We start from the raw sequence: 20,799 nt of genomic DNA, 5'->3' as shown, positions 1-20,799 counted from the left end.
TTCCGTGCGTCTGACTATTTCACCGGTGGGAAAATAGGAGATAGCTATTTCAACAACAGACTCAAATTTCTGAGTTGGTTGCGTTATCCTGGGGCTGTAGTTAGAGGAAAGAGAATGGGATGACAACAAACGTCAGGCAAACCATTAAAAAAACAGTCCTTACTAGGTCCACTATCCCCTGTTCGATTAAAACTCGGCTTGGGGAAATTGAATTGTGGATAGATGGGAAAAGGTCCACGTTGTAGGAGTGAGACAGCAAATCGGCGATGAAGACGAAGATAAGCTAACTAGATATTATCGGTATCCTATCATACACCACGTACTGATACGCCGCAGCAAAATTGATATTTAATATTTCAAAGCAATCGACAGTCGGGGTTACGTTAAAAAGTATATTAGAGCGGTATGTGGCAACAGAGCACAGTTCTCCCAGGGGAGGTAGCAGAGAGATAGTGAAGATAGGGCTGGATATGCTAGGGTTGCAGTAGTTCAACATTTCATGGGCAGAAAGGCAAATTGAGTAGTGAGGAAAAGAACAATACTATCGTGAAAGTGGGGGAAACCGGGAGCAGTGAAGTTAATTAAACCAGAAACACGACTCAGTTGGTTGAGCTATCATAACTACGGAATGAAATGGAGGAAAGAGAGCGACATTCGCCGAGATAAAGTTGAAATGACGTGTTTGTTTAGAACAATTTGACACTGAACGTGGAATGTCTTTGCGTGACATCATCGTTAATGATCATGAAATGCGTCACCTCTGTAGGCGTCTGGCTTTTAGCATCTAAGTTATAACTACTTTAAACGTCGCAAATGTCAGTGTCGAAAACGCCCTCACATTTAGTAGTACAAAGATTGTTTAATATTTATCGTATTTGTTTTGTGTTTAAACAGTTGAATTAAAGCGCTGCATATTACTGCAATAAAACTAATATTTATGTGAATTTGTATTTCAGTTAAATGTATTTTTTATGGATTTCAAGTTTAACATCAAATATATACATGGCTAGAGATTGAAGGATTACTTTTCTACGATGAACATTCCAGTAAACCAAATACCTCAAAAATCTGCTAGCCGATTGTGTAGGATTTGTTTTGTTTTATTTTATTTTACGTCTTAGAAAGATTGAGAAAAAATCTATGTCCGGCAATAGTAAAACTATTATGAATACAGGTAATATCAGTCTGTTACGTGATATCTCACCAATATTGTATTATTACTACTGCACTGGCCAGTTTTAAAATCTGCCCGGTAGTTTGAAATTTAATGAAACTATCCTGATCTGGTAAAGAGAAATTTAATCACATATTTTCAGATCATTGGCGTGTCTAAGTGTCACTAAAGGGGATAACGAAGTGACGCCACTGTATCGGAAGTAATAAGCATTAAGCGATTCCACCGTAGCTACGAAGGATGACAAAAATGTCAACAATCTCCCATCCCTGCGAACATGTGGGATTCGGAAGAGTAAACCACTTATCGAACATTTTAGAGCAGGAAAAAGTAAACAAATCCAAAATGTGGAGACGGATGCTACTCCGAATCGAATCGAACACCGAATCGAATTCCCGAAAGCGGTGAACTTCAAACGAAAAATAAACCACGTGGTGTTAAAATCCAAGTACCTAAGCTGGATACCTGAACTTGTGACAGCAGTTAAAATTTCTCAATAGGGGTTTGAAACAATAGTATGATATCGCTACACACAAATGCGATGTTCCACAGCGCGCCACGCGGTGCCAGTAGTGAGAACACCGTTTATCGCACGCTGGGCCAACATGCGTGCACTGGTCCCTGTATTTTACTTATTTTGAAACACAGTTGTTTCACGCAAGCCGATTATATCGCTGCTGATGCTGGCCTTAGCAAGTAATTAATCCGCAAAAGACCCGATTATTCCACTCGTGCTCAATGCCCAAACACATCTTGCAAAGAAAAAAAAAATAATTAAATTTTTTTTTTACTTTCTTCTAAATAATAACATACACTTTGCCAAAGGTCTGAAAGCTAACCTATAATTACGTCCATGCTTGAAACATTAACCAAGGAAACTGCGCAGTTGTACGCTTTTAAACTATACAATACTTTATGCTAATAGAAGTATTATTTGAAGAGTACACATTTTATGTCCTACTAAATCTGCAATAAACTGTTTTACTGGTGTGCGTGTACTTGTCTATTATCCAACCCCCTGTTATTCCAACCCCGCTCCCCTCTCACTATATGATATTCCGGTACGATTAATGTGCGTATGAAAAACTAGGATAGCTGGCTGGCGATATGTCACAGCCTGCAACAAAATGATCCTAATTGTCCCCCGCGCAGCAGTGACCAAACAGAAAGGGAATCGCGGATCGGATCATTTAACGTTCTACAAACATTACACACAGCGTTTGGATATCATCACATTGTGTTAGTGTATTTTCTGGGGGAAACACGGACTAAAAACATTTTTTTTTATGAAAATAAAATGCTATTATAATATCGTGAAAATATACAGTTTTCCATTATTATACCCACGCTTATTTAATTCCACATTCTAGAGATGTGTCATGTTGCTATGTAGTGAATAATCCGGCGTATTTAAAAGCCTTATAATGTACATCAAACCGCTTCCCGACACAACTCGTATTATTGTGTGTATGATTTTTTTTTTCATTTCAGAAATGGCCATCAAGAATCACCATTTTTTAAATACAGTTTATTGTCATGGCGTTAAGTTTGTTTTGTAATAATTTTAAAAATGAACTGACATTTCTCTGGTATATCAATGATTTTATATTGGTAAATGTTAGATTACAATTTCATGAAAACTAGGATGAAAAATTCATCACCCTCATAGCCACTCGGTCATAATGTCTATGATTTTAAAATATTTATAAATTCACGAAATCATTTGTACGGTGTTTATTTTAACAATTTAACCAAATTGCCACAGTAACGCCCCGTTTTATGAATTAACCATTGTCGGCTATATCTCCTCCCAGTGAGTTATCTATTCTGCACCGATTCTAACAGCATAAATATCGGTATGCTTTTGTTATGAGTGGTGGTGGGATTGGGTGTTTCAGTATCCGCCATCGCATGATGGTAAAATCCGACATTACATGTATATATTTCCATGAAAACGCGCTTTATAGTGAACTAAAATATCTATATACATTCAAGTCAAAAAAAGTTTTCAAAAAAAAATATAGCTACCAAACAGTGGCTTTTTTTTTTTTATTTATTCTTACTTTTGTGTTCAAGTGCACGACTACTCGTACATAGATCATGAAATTCGAAAAAAAAGTAATATATGTATTTAAATTAACTTATCCAATGATGTGATAGCCGACAAAGCTAAAATAAGAAATGTCTAATTTTTGTTATATCATGTCTAGTAGTATTTAAAGATATGCTAAGCGCCATGTTGCCGTAAAGTGATAGCCTTCTGCTTTCATATAGTTAGACCTCAATGGATATAATGGCTTCCGCAAAGCCGCCCTGTTTAAACGCTTCTGGGTCATAGGTCAGGAAATTGACAAAGATCTTTTAGCGGTTCATTAGGTGGATTTCACTAAAGGTCAACTGGAGATTGAAACGATGAACCCTCTGAATGTTATTTCAATAGTTTATGCCGCAAACGCAGTCTTTGCTAAATGTTGAGATATGCAAATGACGCCGACATACCATGGGGCTCCCTCCCCGGGCGGCTTACTAATCAATGTGAACAAATCCTCTCTGACGATATGTACTAGGCTGACAGCGATGAGATAGTGCACGATGCTTTAACTCCAGATATAAATATCAATGTCAGTGGCACTCCGGAAGGTACTAAACGGTTTATACCTTCCACGCGGGAAGGTCAACATTATAAAAACCAAAATTCTGTCGTAACAATAAGCGGGTATTCCTGAAATCGTACTTGCAAAACCAAGATAGTACCGGTATTTCGCTATGTATATATTATAGCACCGTTGTTAAATCATTAAATCTGTTGTTTTCGGCTATTCATTCGTTTTTCTAATTTCAGTTTTTGTTCCAATGAGTACATTTTTTTTGTCAGTAGATATTTTCATACATATCTAACGAATATAAAAAGTACGTAATTAAAAGTACAATGTACTTAATATTGACGCCTTGTGACGTTATCGAGAACTGTTCCGTACGTGATACATGGCTTGGCCTGTCGATTGATACGACGGCCTGTATCAAACCTAGCTCAAACATTATTTTTTTTTTCAAAAAACACACACGTCATTTAAAACCTATGTACCGTTTCGACTGAGCGAGTGGATTTTCCTATCTGTCGATTGCATAAAGAATAAAGAGAAAAATAATCTCCTCTTGACTCTTTCAGTTTTAATTAAGTACGTCGGCATTTGAAAGCTATGCCACAACATGGGCATGTCAGCTGGGACGTGAGTCCACTGACGTTCAAGTTACCCCGTGCCTTTTTCATCGATGTGAATTAGGCGCCCTGACTGAGAACAGAACAACGAGTTGGATGTTTGCTTAAGTTCCACGGGACGTACAATACACGGACTAGTGAATGGGCAAGAGTCAGGAGCAATTACAATACAGGTTTCTGGCTGTAAGTGTAATTGACTGAAAGTTTGGAAATTGCAAACATGGAGAGAATATGCGCAACTTAGTATCATTCATATGGGGGACTTGTTTAAATACGTATAGCAATGAAGCGTGAATTGTTCTTTTAAGACGTTTAGAACGAAACAATCTCCGTGCTATTCTTTGGACGACAACTATTGTTATCCCTTTGCAACATGTGCTCAATTCTCACACGAACCTTAACTTCACGCAAGAACATCTTGTACCCCCCACGTGTACGATGCTAAATCACGCTTTAAAGGGTGTAATTATCCCCGAAGAGCATCGAGAAAACTGAATTATCGCAAGCATTTCGATTATCACCAGAAATTAGTCTAAACCAGCTTGCGAATATCCTAAAATTCTCATGTTTTGCTGGATATTTCGGACCGATGGTAAATAAGTGAACAGTGGTCATTCGTTTATCCAACAATGGCCGAATTACAGTTCATTACACTGGCTTGCCACCCTGGTGCGATGTGAAAAGTTACTTTTAAACACAAAAGAAGATTACCCCCGATGCAATCTATGTTATTGTGGTAATGCAGTCATCCGGGTACTTCATCTTTTCGCCATCAGGTTACGCACAATGATTCTAAAGCACATAACGACAATGGCGCCCAGATTTAATCCAAAAATAACAGTGCTCTAAATGGTCGTTTCAGCTTTTCACCTTGTCTCTTGTTACGTTTCCGTTGAGGACCAAACTCGAGCCACCAGTCGGTAGTTATTTTGTGTACTATTCATCGATAAAAATGAGTGTCAAGTTGTATGCATAGATGCTGAGATGTCATCAGTGGTTAACACACGTGTGTTTGTACAGACTCTGGATAAACATTAAACAGATGAAGAAAAAAAAAACTGTTATTAGAAAAAAATCAAATAATCGTTATAATTGGGAGAAGTCTGTCTGAAATACAATTCAAAGTATGATTCGCGCGAGTTGTATTGCATAATAAAAATTTTGTTTATTTTAAACAAAAAATAAAAAAATTATAATTCAATACACACGTAATACGCACGTATATATTACAGATATCCATTATGACTCGTATTTATACAAATCTCACCACAGTTCACTCACACAAACAGCGCAAATTAAAAAGGTCAACTTCGGCGTCGTTCTCAAAATGATAACTTTCATCATTATACCTGAAGGCAGGTCGATAGAGCACGGGGTTTGTTAGCATCAATGTGAATACATCAACATTTATTATTTAATTTTACGTTCAATTGTTGACATCTAAGTATACAGAATTTAACGGAATTGGTCAGAATGTCGTTTACTTGTACACCTAATATATTAATAATTATATTAAAAAATGACCATACTCGTGAGAATAGTATAGTTTATATTTAAATAAATTAAAAAAACAAAAAAACAAAAAAAAAAAACAGTCGAGAATAGTACAACGTTTACACTATACAAACTACACTATATTTTTACTTCCGGGACGTCTGTATTTAGGAATTTATTTCAATAAATATATTTAATAAAGCCGCAATATATCACTCGGGCGTCCGTGGAAATGATCCGAGCCCCGCGACAGACTAAATTAAAGCCGGTGTATTTATAGTATTGTACAAACTATGTATTGCATATAGCTGTAAACTCAACATGTGACGGTTGACCCTCCGAAATTGCAATATTATAAATAACCACGTCAGTCCATTGTATAATATTCTTAGGCTAACACCCGTGTCTGTATTTGTATATTACTATATTAACAAAATACCAACATAGTAATACACGCAATAATAAAAATAATGCACAGCTGTATTTTTTTTGTATTTCTATAGTTATGTAGTGAAATTAACAGTACTTAAATTTATAAAATAAAATAATAAATGACTGACAGAAAGGTGTATGTAATAATAATAATAATAATAATAAGTCATTCATTCCGCTAAAATAAAGAATATATTTAGATGTTTTTTAAGGGTCGGTATCCCCATTCACGTCCGTGTATTATCAGAGTTAGTCTCGTCGGCTCCATTGTGCAGATATGTCTGTCACACATGTGGCGATTGTATCCGCTATGACATTGATGTGATGGCCACGCCAAATGTCACACTCAAGTTGGCCATGCGGGTCAGTGACGGCGTGGTGTTCTTTGTTTTTTCACCACAATTGATCTAATTAATTATTTGGTACGTTTAGTTTGCTCATCATTAATTCATTCCCATGTTGTTTCAAGGTAAATTCGGACGAGGAAATTAACAAAACACTCTCTACGGCCAAATCGCCTCCCTAAGTGAATGCTGTCATTCAATTTCAGAATCTATGTTTTTCAGTATCGGGTGGTGATGTACTTCCAGTCCGAGTGGTCACGGAACTTTATAACCCTCAGGTTCCCAAGGATACGAATGCGACAAATGTCACCCACAACGAGAGACATGAATAATCCACTGTAGCATAACAATCTAAACAAATTGCGTAGTATTAAAATTGCATATACTTGCATTTATTTAAAAAAAAAAACGAAAAAATAAAAAACAAACAAAAAAACGGTTATATTACGGTAACCATTATTTTGCAAGTCGACGACGAAAGTCGCTGTAGAGGGGTTATCTTACTCCCTGGTGACGGCCTATTTTTTCAATTTAGTTGAAACTTTCTCTTGGGGAAAACAGTTTGGACATTGAATGTGACGATGACTGATCATCAGGGCTAGGAAGCCTATTTATTTTCAGGCAAAACTAAACATCTCTGATCGCCGCATTGTTGTTGTTGGCGATGCATGGAACCGGAAGTAACGACAATGATTAGTGAATGATCCACGAAGCAGAACGAGCAGACTGGCCTTCATACATCTGCATTACAGCCAGGTTTACAGTACTCAACTATATTAAGCAGTGATATGTAAGGCGCCACCTAGTGTTGTAATGGAGAGACCATGGTATTGCTATGTAGTCCAAGCATATAATAGAGAAGGAAGTCTTGGCAAATAACAAAGTGTGGAAATATTGCTAACTAATTTTATAGAATAATATTGCATTCAATAATTTAATCTCGATGTGACAATGCTATTCACGTTTGTGATACAACAATTGTATGTCGTGTATAAATTGTGTGTGTTCGTATTAAATAAAAATAAATATTCACTTTTTTTGTTTATTTCACATACAAACTAGATAATGATTCTCTATTGAAGCTATATTGTTTAATTTAGAACCATCAAATGCATAATAATTGAGTGGCATGAACTTGAACATGAACTCGTGATTGACAGAATTTATATCTTGAGCTTTTAAAAAAAAAATGCACAATAATTTTGACAAGTGTCGAGCAATTGATGTGAAATTTGCGTCGCCGTTGTTAACACGACATCGAGTGTGGGAAGACCCAGGGGAACACCGTGCTGCCTATGTTGGTCTCACGCTCCTCAGTTTTGTTGTCAAGGTAACCTGCAACACGATGTAGCCATTGTCATCGAAGATACGGACGGGAGAAATTATCACCATAGAAACACCACTCTCCTGTGATAGTTCGAAGGGCACACACATCAAGAGAAATACACATACACGGGTGCATGTGGTCATTTGTGAAAATCAATTATAAAAAGCAATAAAACCGTGAAATAATTAAAAAAAAAAACTAATACGAGAAATCTACTAGAGTAGTAGAGTTTCTTGTCAAACTGTTTATTGACTTTTTCCAATTGAGACAGATATCGACATTGCCACGAGATTTTTTGGGTTGTCCTTTCTACTATTAAACTATGTCAGAATTATAAACTTCAACACGGTATGGTATGCTATAAGATCTTTGTGTTATTATGAGATGGACTTTTATATTATTCCCATGAGCTTACTCATCAACACGTGTGCGTGACACCAAGCTCTCAAATAAGACACAGATATACAACTTGTTGGTGGTTACAACGGATGTGATGATTGGTCGTCAGTTTAAATCGTTTTCACGGGGACCCTTGCGTGAAGACTGTTAACACTATCAGCGACAATGGCTCTTGGTGAACAGTGAATAGAGGTGACAACAAGTTTCTTAAGAATTATACATCGTTTCACAAGGGAAAAGTTAACGCCAATTCGGTAAAAAAAAAATAAGCTGGTCAAAATTTCAGACTATCCACCCGCCATGAATAAAGGTCCGTTTCCAATATTTGATGCAAACTAACCTATGTCGATTACTGAGTGTGCCATGTCTAATTTGCATAACAGTTTGTCATACACTGAGTTAAGAGAAGCTACTTCAACCTGTTGTCCCTGTCAAAACAAAACAAAAAAAACACGTGAATTTAGCAGTTTTCTTTTGTTGGTCTGTTTTTCTTTTCTTGAATGAAAACATTTGTCGAGTTTTTTAGGACGTTCACATATAGCTGTGAAGGACTATTCACTCCTACCACGCCTCATGTGGACACCACCTCGCCTATTCACACATTGAGACAGGTGTCAGCTTGCTGTTAACTGCCACGTTCCGTCGTTTTTGTACAGCAACACAAACAATTGGTGAAAACAAATTTACCCCCCACCCCTCCGTACCAGTATAACTTTGAAGACCAAAATAAACTAAAACACGATTCGAATTAACATCACCGGACACAACATAATCAGATAATTAAATACGGTGACGAGTATGGAGCATGTATATATCACACCAAAAGTTGTGCCAATCTTGTGAAATAATTTATTGAACAATCGGACGAAGTATTGCCATTAACATGAAGATGGAATTAACGTCGGATACTCGCTATTGTACTTAATGAATGTCTCGATCACAATACAAATGCTATTATTGGTCCAAGCAATTATATCATAAATAACATCAAATTTGTCAGCCAATTGTATAATACGGTCAGCATGCCACGTGGAAAGGTTACCAAAGTTGAATATTGAGACCATAGGGAGGAATCTACGCATTGAACTTGAATAGGATGGGGCTAATCTAATTATAAGCCAGTGATTTATTAAAAAAAAATGTTGTCGCATTTGGTCATTTATATTTTTCTTACATTTTAGCAAGTTTTATTTTGTTTTGGAAATGTCAGTATTGTGCATGATATAATTGGAAATTCGTAATTTATTCTAGAATTCATATATATATTTATTTATATATACTTTATTGAGTATATCTCATGAATAACCCTAAAATGTCAGATTTATTTGACGAGTGTAGGAACAAATGAAAACATTACTACACTCGTTTAATAAATGTGATATTGTAGGGTCATACAGGTTATATCCTGCTTATCTCATGTATCTATTTGCAGCTTCAAACTGCTAAAAAGAAATCGTGGTTTGTGAACAAGTAGTCAAGATCGTAGAGCGCTCTGTTTTGTTTGCATAACCGATCACTGCACATGAACGCCGATTACCGCTGGTTTACCCTATTGCCATTAAAAATGTAGTTATTTTTATTGTCATCACTATATTTACAGTTCTAGGATGCATTGGTAACATAACTAATTCTGAAGTCAATTCTAACCGTGGCTTTTTCACAAGCTGTGGCAACTCGCCACTAGATTTAGGTAAAAACAAGTGTATGATGTACGCGCAGAAGTTGGGGTTCGGAGAATTTAAAATGAGATCTCACATGAGGTCTCACGATGCTTTATATCACACACGTGCTTTAACCAAAACTGAACTGCCTTGATATGTGGAATAAACATATATATCCTATCATATAGTTGAGAACATTGCGAATAGTTGAGTGTGTGTTATATTGATGAAATAATCATTGAAAGGACGCTATTTGTTCGCCGTAGCCCGCTGATCAGACGCGGGAACCTCCGATTTCGAGATCTGGACCTCGTAACAAACATCGACATCCCTAACTGGCAGTTATACTTTTTAAAGTTTAATCATGTGGTATAACTATCCCAAACGCGTTCAAGTTAAAATAAATGAACACAGGTAGCAGTATATCGTACCCAATTTAGGAGATTAACCCTGGGAACGAACAGCGTTGAACAATGGCTGTGTTTGACGACTTTGATCATGGGTGTCTATTCAAACAAAGAGATTGGTGACTATCAACTCTCACTGCAATTAATGGTAAACAAACTTAATTTGGTTGAAGAATATTAATATAAATTTAAATTATTTGCGAACTAATACTCGTCCCGGAAGTTCACTCAGCAGTCACGATTGAAAGTAGTAGACATATCAAGACAGTTTGGATCAATTTCCGTAATTAGATTGTATTAATTAATTAAATAATCCAATTAGTTTAATTAATCTAACTTTTCTGTGCGAAATATTAGAAGTTTGTCCACTAATTAAAATGTGACTTTATCTTCCAATGTGATAATGTTTTATTTTCATCTGCATGAGAACATATAAATTGAAAATATTGTACGTCGTTTTGAACAAAATGATGAAGCAGTTCGAAAAAGGGAAAAAGTTACTTTGGTACAACAATTACCCCACTACTAGTTTATAATATATATGTTTTGTTTTATCCACAGTAAATTGTTTCTTAATAACTTCGTGCCAGGCCACATTACAAGGACAGCTGCTGGATGTACATATTGAAACCATATCCCTTGCTTTGGGACTACGTGAAAAGGATGTGTGACTATCTTTACATCGTACTGGTCTCATGGTAGGTTAATACGCTATCCCGGTGTCAACCAGGCCCGGTCGAACACAGGCACCTGTGGATGGAAATTGCGAAAAGTACAGCGTCATTTAAATTTATTCATTTGTGCCGTATCTTATTTTTAACATTATGATCAAATCATATAAGCATTGTTACAAACTTAATTTTCCAAACTGATTGCTGATTGGGATGAGTGAAGCATCTGACGATTTTCATATCTAGTATAGAAAAACGGTAAATATATACGACAACTTTCGAAAAAGCAGATTGTTTGTATCTTAAGAGTGTCATGCACCCACTACCGAGTCACCCTAATCCCGAAAAAAAAAAATTTTTTTGCAAGAACCTCTTGAGATCAGATAAATCCTGGATTTCATAGTAATGGCTTTTCACGACTGGGAATTAGGAAATGCTTCCAGTATTTAGAAAATCAACAAGAAGCATAGTTCACAATTTGCCCCAGCGTCATGGTAAGTTTCCCGGGGAAATTAACTGTCTGTGTACACACTACTTCAAGTTGATTGCTGTTATAAGTGGTTTTATTTCTTAAAAGAAGTCATCGACATCAAATTAAAAATGTGAAGTAGGTGGCTATCGAATTACATTTTCAGCCGAGCTCAGCGAGTATCATTTCTTGATGTGAAGAAATAATATCAGAATAGAAACCAATTCAATGTCAAGGATAACATGATAGTTATGTCACTTTCCAAGAAAGTGCTTGTTTCTTGAAAACAAGACATGTCTAATGGCATGTACTAATGTTACTGAAAGTATGAATTTAATGATATATAATTTCATTCCTAATTTCTAACAGGATATTTTGAACTTGAAAGTAGTGAAAACAGCCAGGCAATTAAAACAGCCCACCAAACCACCTGTTAGACTAGGCATCAACTTGAAGTTGAAACAGGTTACCAATATTCAATAAGTCAATCAGTCAATTGATCGATGATTTATTTACGTTTTCATCCCTGAGTTTGAAGTAATTTGTGCGTGTCTAATGTAAACATAATTATGAAATACACCCTAATTTGTTTATATTTTCGGCCAAAAATGGTTCATGAGATCCTCGCCGGAAATGCACAACGCCGAGCTTGCCTCTGAAGAGAATGGACATTTAGAAAGGCTAGTAGCTCCTATAGGAACCATAGCTCTAAGCTGTCAATTCGTCAACCCCACGTAGAATTCCATGACAGTGTATTACGTGGGTGTTACGAGACCCGCTGCTGGGCATAGCAGGGTTCGATGAGTGAGGACGTATTCAGCAGTGAAAGATAAATTTTTTGTTTGTCACCGAAGTACAAATAATGAAACTAAATTTATTTCAGGAGTGTCACCCAATATGCCTTATGCGTAACCCCAAACGGTCACGTGACCAGATACTTTCTGGGGGTATATTTTGCTATCATTAAGTATTTCAGTTTAACTTGCACAGAACGAGATATATTGGAAACTACTACTGTTCACAGTCCACAGATAACAACGAAATTATTGTTATCTGTGTACTCTCGGGGCGGACATCCGGGCATTTTAACCGCTTGGCAACCATCACGATGAAAACAAAAAATGATTGCTCAGGATTACTTCAAAGTTGATTTTGTGCTGTTTCTTTGACTTTAGCTGTTTTCGCCGTTTCACAGCAGCTCGCGCAGTGCCCATAGAAATAGAACGTTTTGTGACGTAGTTCCGCTCCCAAGAATAATCCAATGACAACAATACCCCAAGAATGTGCCAAGATGTGTGCCCTTTCGAGGTCGTGTGTACAGACTATTAATGAATCCACCTTCGGCGTACATCACAATTCGTTGACCCAAGTTTAGTAATGGCAAATAACAGAACATCAATATTGGAAACCATTTTCTCTAATCAATTGTTGTACCCAGTGAAATGTTATTTAAACTTTTGGAATAACAGTATACTTCTGTAACAGTGTACACAACTTCACAGGGTTGAAGGAAGTGGTCACGATTGCTAGCGATCACAATTCAGATGAGCTATTTCTCTTCATCATGGTGTGGTGTCTTCACAGAACAGCACAGTGTACGCCGCATCCATCACGATAAACAGAGATTGTGTAACGAATAATTAAAACACTTCCCAGAAAACCGCATAAAAAATAAATATAGATATATAATTTTTTTTCTCGAAATATTCAGTTACCGCTGAATTATGTATTATGGTGAACAATCTCAGAAAATCGTTCACGTTGATTCATGCGAAATGTTTTAGATTACAAACATTACTTTCACGCGGTGGCGTAAAGGTTACCGGTGTCTCATTTTTATTACGTCTAAAGTATTCGCAAGCATTGAAATAAAGACAGCACGCAAGGCAGAATGAAATAAATCAAAGCTTTTTTTGTTGTTGGATGATATTTACCAACTTGACTGTAAGCTGACTTTTTTGAACATTTTATCTCATAACTTCGCAGGCGAAAAGAGATAAAAAGTACCCGGATGTAATGGACCATGAAATGAACACTGATAGCGATCACCTCATTGCAAGTAAAATGCGCTGATTTCGTTAAAAACTACTTAAAAGCGGGAAAATTCATAGACTCTCCATGCTGGAAACTTATCTCCCGATGGTCCTAACCACGCCGAGACGAAATTCACTTTACCGTGACTAGTTCTATGTGTATCGAGATGATAGAATTAATTTCTGAGCTCCTTATCAAGCAATTTTCAATTACCCGTGTTCGTTTCTAGGGATTCCCTGGAAATATACATAGAAATCAATTTCAGCTCGCCTGTTTGGAGTGATCGACGAGACGGGTGATCATATGTGAGATCGAAAAGAGAGGTTTTTATCTTCCCGACGCGATGCCACGTCTAAACACGTCCACTTTGAACGTATCCCGTATACTTTATTACGTCTTGGGTCCATGTAAAAAAAAACATTCAATTATTATTTATTTGATAGTCGCGAAATTATTTGAGGAAAGCAAATGTCTCACCAATTCACTTTAGTTTATTTTAAGAATCATTTTGGTGGAAACGCGTAGCGGCATGTCACGTGACACAATACGAATAGTTGCAGTGCATTATGTACTGCTACATAAATTGACACATCGCGCGGGCTACTGTTTCGCAAACTGACTTTTAGAACGCTGTTTGAAGTATTTATTATAAGTCTTGACCGACTCGTACTGTATACGCATTCGGACATTTTTTCTACTTCTGTCGCTAGATCAAGTTTTAATCGCGACGCACTTAGCGTTTATATGCATCGGCCCCTTAAAAATGACGTCTTGAAGGAGACTTAAGTTTAATTGCTGCCTTGCCATAATGTACCATAACAAGCCGTTACAAACGAATTCTCTTCAAGTTAGTGACAGAGTCTACTGTTTAAACTGGAATTCGAATTTACTTCTAAACAAAGTGACCTGATTGATGCTATTGCTACCACTTATATGGGGAAAAAAAGCGAGTGACGCGTTTGTCGAGGATTGATGTTTTGAACGAGGTAGTTCATTAGGCGAGAATAAGCTTTGTTGCACTCATTTGAGATCAAGCGAAATCATATTTCACGTTGCGTTATTGTGTCGCCTAATCGCCTTCAACATCGCCGAAAATAATTTGAAATTTCGTTAAAATTGGATCTCGTAAGCGTGAAATCGCCTCTGCAATCGCAGAACTTCGCTTATCTTCTAAAAAAACATTTAAACAATGATTGACTTGAAATAGAGTTGATCTCTTTTAAAAATTTCATTAAATGACGAAAATAGAAAAAGACAACTGCTCTGGTTTGGCGTTGATTGATTTTTATTAGTAGTTTCAAAAACAACAACGCCGACAGAGGAGAGAAATTGATTACAATGTACACAGTGAGATGGGGCTTGATAACACTTTCAAAACCTGGAATTGGTAAACTTATCAAATTACTAAGTACACTCGGTGACCTTTGACCCAAAACACTGAGCAACATTGTACGTGTCGCGTCTCTTTTCGCGGAGTTTACTTATTTCTTAAAATACAACATGCGAATATTTTTGTGACGTCAAAATTATGTCCAACGACAGCGCTCTGCCTTCAAGTTGTTTTCATTTTCACAAAAAAAACAAACAAAGCAAAGCACATGTAATAGCATTCGTTGAACAATTCGTTCGACGGTTATTCCCGAATTTATCCACGCTTTTCCCTTTCCAAGCGTGATACATGATAGAATCTTCAGTATTTTAAATATTTTTTCATCGTTTTCATGTGGGATTTACAATCATAAGTCAGGCCAAAATAAAAAGTGGATATTTCAAACCGCAATATGGTAGTTGAAGCGACCCTGGTAATTAATTATTTATTATTGAATTTATAGACACATTTGCATCTGTGTCACCCACGTGGTCAATACGATAGTGCTCATCGCCATCCCTCATACAGTAGGTATGCTAGCAATAATAGTCATTAATGTAATGTAAGCATAGCTGGGAAAATAGCCAGCCAACCGTGTGTTTTTATTGTCCTATTACTATTACCGTACTTGGTTCTGTCCTTCAGGTAATTGGCAGTCTGTAAAGTGATATTGAGTTTATGACTCTCCGTATAGATGGATGACGTTTTCATTACGAAATCTAAAACAACAATATCAAGCTTATATATTTTGTGACTGGCTACTGTTGGATGTGTTTGTTTCTCCCAGGTTCAAATCCTAGCTGCGGTTGGACAGTGTAAAGGGCAAATTACATAGTTGATGTGTTACTTATACATTGTAGGGCTACTGACCGAAATTCACCCAATAAAAGATATCACTTTAGGAGGAGGGTGAGGGATCGTCAAGTTTCCCAGTTCCGTAGATGTCTGAGGTAGATTGGTATTGGTTGTCGACGGGATTATCGCTACATTATATTATAGAATGTTACTCGTACAGGCCTGTGGCAAAATAACTTTAATGCACGGCTGGTATGCTCTTAACACTAAGGTGGAGAGGCCAAACACTGACATTCAGTGCTTGGAGTTTTCCACTGGCTCAACATATGTAAACTAAAATCGGTACTGATTGCGACAAAAAAGTATACCATATTTTAGTTTGCGTAGGTGTATTGCTTCTAGTGGGATGTGTGCATACACTATGTCATTTTGTTTGATTTCCAGGTACTTATGGAAATGCATCGGAACTATAAGTGTCATATTTCACGAATATACATGTACGCAAGGACGCCATTGGCGAGGATCGCTTGATGGGGTTAAACAAAGCACACAGCGCAAATTGATGAACAAGATGAAATTAAACAAACGCGCATAGTGTGGATTTCAACTGACATTGAACCAACCGAGACATGACCAGCACACAGTTTTACGCCTTTATAATGACGGGTTCTATTTTAACTAAGAATAAATACATCGATCGAATTACCGTCCACTAATTTTATAATAGTAAGAGTAATATTTAGCTTTGCACCGTTGAGTTTTCAAGATGCGCATCACCACATGAAACTAATTGAGGCGGGGTGTAGTATTCACAGATAATAGGGTGCAGAATTCTGTTCTGCGGTGTATTGAAAGAAAGGTTCTGTTAAACTGGTAGCAATATCATTAGAAAAAATATGCACTTGAATTGGGGGTGTCCTAAATGTGCCATTGTCTTAATTAATATTGCCCATTCTGAACACGCACTCCGAAAACATCTTAGCATTACATTTCAGCGGCGTTGCCACGTTTTTCTTTTTTGGAAAAAAATGCAATGACTTTAAAAACATAGCGTAGCGTCCGTGACTGACACATCATCACGTTTGAAAGTGAAATGCAGTACTGCGCATCCTGGTCATAATTCTAACATAATTTACATCACTGACTCTCACACAAAAATGTATAGCTATCGACTAGACATTGACTTACATGGACGCCAAATGATCACAGTGTCTGCAATGTTTCATACAAAAAGACTTAACACTGACAATTTATACTTTTACAGGCAAGAAAGTGAGAGGATGTTATTGTTTTTAAATCCATCAAATGTGAAATTTAAAGGCTGAAGAAGATTGTTTTCAGACTCTTCAAAACACGTGACTTGATTATAGAATAATGATTGCATGCACTATTCTGAGCGATAAACTCAAAATATATTTGCTTCCCATTTATCGGACATTCAAGTTTGTTCGAAACAGCAATGATCGTCGCCTACGGATACCATTTGAGCTAATTTAAAAGAGCGTGCATATAAAGGTCCCCCAGATGGTTTATGAGGCGATTGAATTGAATTAATAACAATGTTTAAAGTCATTGTAATTAGCAATCAATTGGTAGATTAATGTGAAATTTGTTACAATACAAAAACAACAATAATTTAATTATATAACTCGACACTCCCTAGATTTGAATAGAAAGCACAAAGAACCTGAAGAGAATTACAGTGACAATCGTATTGATAGTTTGAATGGAACGTGGATCACATAAGGGTGTGTAACTCAGAATTTCACTTCATTTCTCTTCCTTATTTAGATTGCTACTTAATCCTCTAGTTTCAATGCTGCAAATTACAACTCCGGGATATATCACGTGGCTAAGAACTATTTCAGTTATGAAATATACACAGTACACAATAGTACCCTCACCGTTTGTCGCTACGTACGAATCGTCACACGTATGTCGTCGCCTCATTTGCTTGGGTAGTTAATAAGAGAAATGTCCTCACATTTATGTTAAACAGTAGGGTTTTTATTTTAGTCTGAATTTGCTTACTTTGAAATACTAAAATCTTCATTTTCAGCCACTTACGGCATTTTTAAAAATAGAAAACATATTATTATTCATCGATTTGTATTTATTAGTTAGCAGTACATATAGTAATCATTGTATGTTGTTTATTGCTGCAAGCATGGCGAGTACTAATAGCAGTCAAATTTCCGCCAGGGAACGAGCTAAAAATTGGTCATTACAGCGTGCAGTATTAGGAGATTCGAATGATGTCAAGTTCAACTGACCAGTTAATTTAGCTTTAAGGGTATGCAAAAGCTTTCTGATAGTCCGGATAAACGGAATCGATATCTTTTTTTTGTAGCTTTAATGGCTACCGCACCAAACAATCCCACAGGAATATCCAATATCGAGCGAATTTAATAAACTAAAGGCAAATAGTCCGCGATATCTTCTCGCACAATAACCGGAATGCTTCGTTTTAGGGTACACACAATTTGAAAAATAAACCCACCCGTTCTTATCGATATTTGACAGTTAAATCGATATAGCGAAAGTTAGTCATGAACTTGGAATCGTAAGGACCGTATGGAACGCATAGACGCATGATAAATGTTATATGTTTCATATTATTTCCCGAAACAAATTAAAGATTAATATTATTCGCACATACATTATTGTAGATATTCAGGTACGGCTGCTGATAAATATGACAAAATAGGCGGTTAATCGCCAGCGAGTCGCAAAGATAGTCACGCTCGCCTCCGCCTCACTGGCAGAGTCATCGTTTTTTTAAATGCACTGTTCGCTGAGGAGATGAGTATATGATATGAAATTATACAGATGGCGGGGGATATGTGGCAACGGGACACTTAACCTATTTTGATAATCAAGCCAAGAACGGCTTTGACCTGACATTATCTTTTATTGCAAGAGAACAAAATGATTTAGATCTTTATAATAACAAGAAACTATAAACCGCGTACTACAGAAGAACTGGGATTTATTGTAAGGGGACACTCTTCGGCATCGCGTTTCACTGATTTAAAATTAAGAGCGGCTTATGAGTCGACGGTGGTTCGACGGTTAATTGATATCAGATTTAATTTAGGAGAGAAATAGCAGCGATCAAGTTAAAAAGGGACTTTTAATTCCTGCTCAATCTCTATAAGAAAGAACCACACAGCCCAATCTCGAACGTTTTATCATCCTGTATATACGACTTACAGCAATAAAATGCGCAGTGCTTTTTTTGTTGTTTTTACCGGCGCGGATGGCACCGACAGAAACAGAACGTAAGCGGATGCAAATAAAACACGACAAAGAGCGCCATCTACTGAATGAGATCAAACACTGTATTCAATATATAAAACTTTACAAAAAACAAATGAATTTTGGTCGAATATTCGTACGAGAATTTACGTTACAGATTATCATTTTTTTCCCGGTGCACCGTAATTATAGGTCTCTAGAAGATAACTCCTGACACCGCTGCGTGAATTCTCTCTGGTACATAGAAAGTAATATACATTCAATGCGAATTTTATTAGGTGTCAAAAACGTATAAAAATGTATAAAGAGTTTAATATTCGCATTGAAGATGCGTCATATAAATATTGAAATCGGATGGATATCGCGTTAATATTTAAATATATATATATATGAAAACTGAGACGCCGCTTTTGTCGTATATTGTTCTACACTAAATTCTTGTGTTCGAATTGCCTATGAATACCTACATGTAACACGCCAACCTTCTCTAACTCAGTGGACTGAAAATAACGGACATCGTACATATTCCAATTAGCGCGAACATTACTCAAACCGTAATAACAATCCCCCGACGACAATATCATTAATTAATAAATAAAATACGAATGAAGACATCTTCTTTTGGATTAAATATTGAATACTGTATTTCCGATAAATCATCCATTGAATTTATTAGCCGCTATCAAAATAAACATTTTAGCGTCGTTACGAGGAACATTAGATAGTTATTTTATAGCCTGTGCAATATCACTGACAACTCTATCCGTGTGCCCGATAGCAGGCAGAAACCCCACAAGTCATCCTAAGGTATTGAAGCTTCTATATCTACGATTGGAAATCCGTAGACCCGAATTCAATATATACGAATCTGAACTCAGCCTGGGATCACTGGAATATTATTTGTTTTGCGGATACAAATCATTTTAACTGCGTAGCTAAGGGCGAACTTCTCATCACCTCGTTCCCTCTTCAAAAGTTTTACTCAAACTGATATCGGAGAATAAATCGCCGCGACGAACGCGAGCAGAAGAGAGATACTTATCTCACTAATTTGCGTTTTAAAATATATCTCCTTCAAAATGAAAGAATACTTTTAAATCCGATATCAATCAACATACGTCGCACTCCTTCATCGACAAATGAATTATAAATCTACTTATATTCACGTTCATATCAATATGTATATATATAACAGACCTGCAGGTATTCTATTCACTGGTTAAGGTTATGATGTCCCTTTTTTATAGCCCTCAAGAAAATCGCGTTAATGTGAATAATTACATGCCATGTTTAATAAGTGGCAGAGTCTTTCTTATCATATTAATCACGGAAAGTACATATAGTTTGTTGGATTAAAATTACAAAATGGGGAGCTCAGAAAAAGTGAAAAAACGAGAATATACAATGAAGTCTATTGTGCCCGTGTCGTGGTGAAACCATCGGGAAATATGACGGTCTTCTTTTCAGATTGCTCGGTGAACTGATCACTTAACTTAGCCAATGCGTATGCTTTGCCAAAAACGCCGAGATTTTCTTTGTACAGTAATATTTTTACTCAAAGGAGATCAACATGCTGCGTGTTTTTATTATAATTTTAGGTGCAAGCTTACTTTTTTCGACGGGAGGAGAGCCTCGTCAGTGGCTGCGTCGCAGGCGTTCGGTGTACAAGCAGTTGAAATTAGCAATGCGTGGCTCCCGTAATGGGGAAGTAATTCTATTGATCATTATTGTTTACCCATACACAG

At 36.7% G+C, this 20,799-nt stretch overlaps 1 long non-coding RNA gene across 2 annotated transcripts in view; it reads left to right on the top strand.

The window, feature by feature from the left end:
* LOC144360997 (uncharacterized) overlaps positions 1-16,512 on the top strand; it is a 43,046-nt gene extending 26,534 nt beyond the window's left edge. Inside the window, exons 2-3 of one of the 2 annotated variants that reach the window (XR_013422333.1) lie at positions 11,020-11,156; positions 16,241-16,512. This is a non-coding gene — a long non-coding RNA (uncharacterized LOC144360997). Of the gene's footprint in view, positions 1-11,019; positions 11,419-16,240 lie in introns of those variants that run through there. The other variant, XR_013422332.1, reaches the window with a different exon arrangement.
* The last annotated feature ends 4,287 nt before the right edge of the window (positions 16,513-20,799 follow it).

This window comes from Saccoglossus kowalevskii, chromosome 11 (genome assembly GCF_978046115.1).
Source record: "Saccoglossus kowalevskii chromosome 11, keSacKowa6.1, whole genome shotgun sequence".
NCBI classification, from domain to species: Eukaryota; Metazoa; Hemichordata; class Enteropneusta; family Harrimaniidae; genus Saccoglossus; species Saccoglossus kowalevskii.
This window is presented reverse-complemented; position numbering and strand designations above follow the sequence as displayed.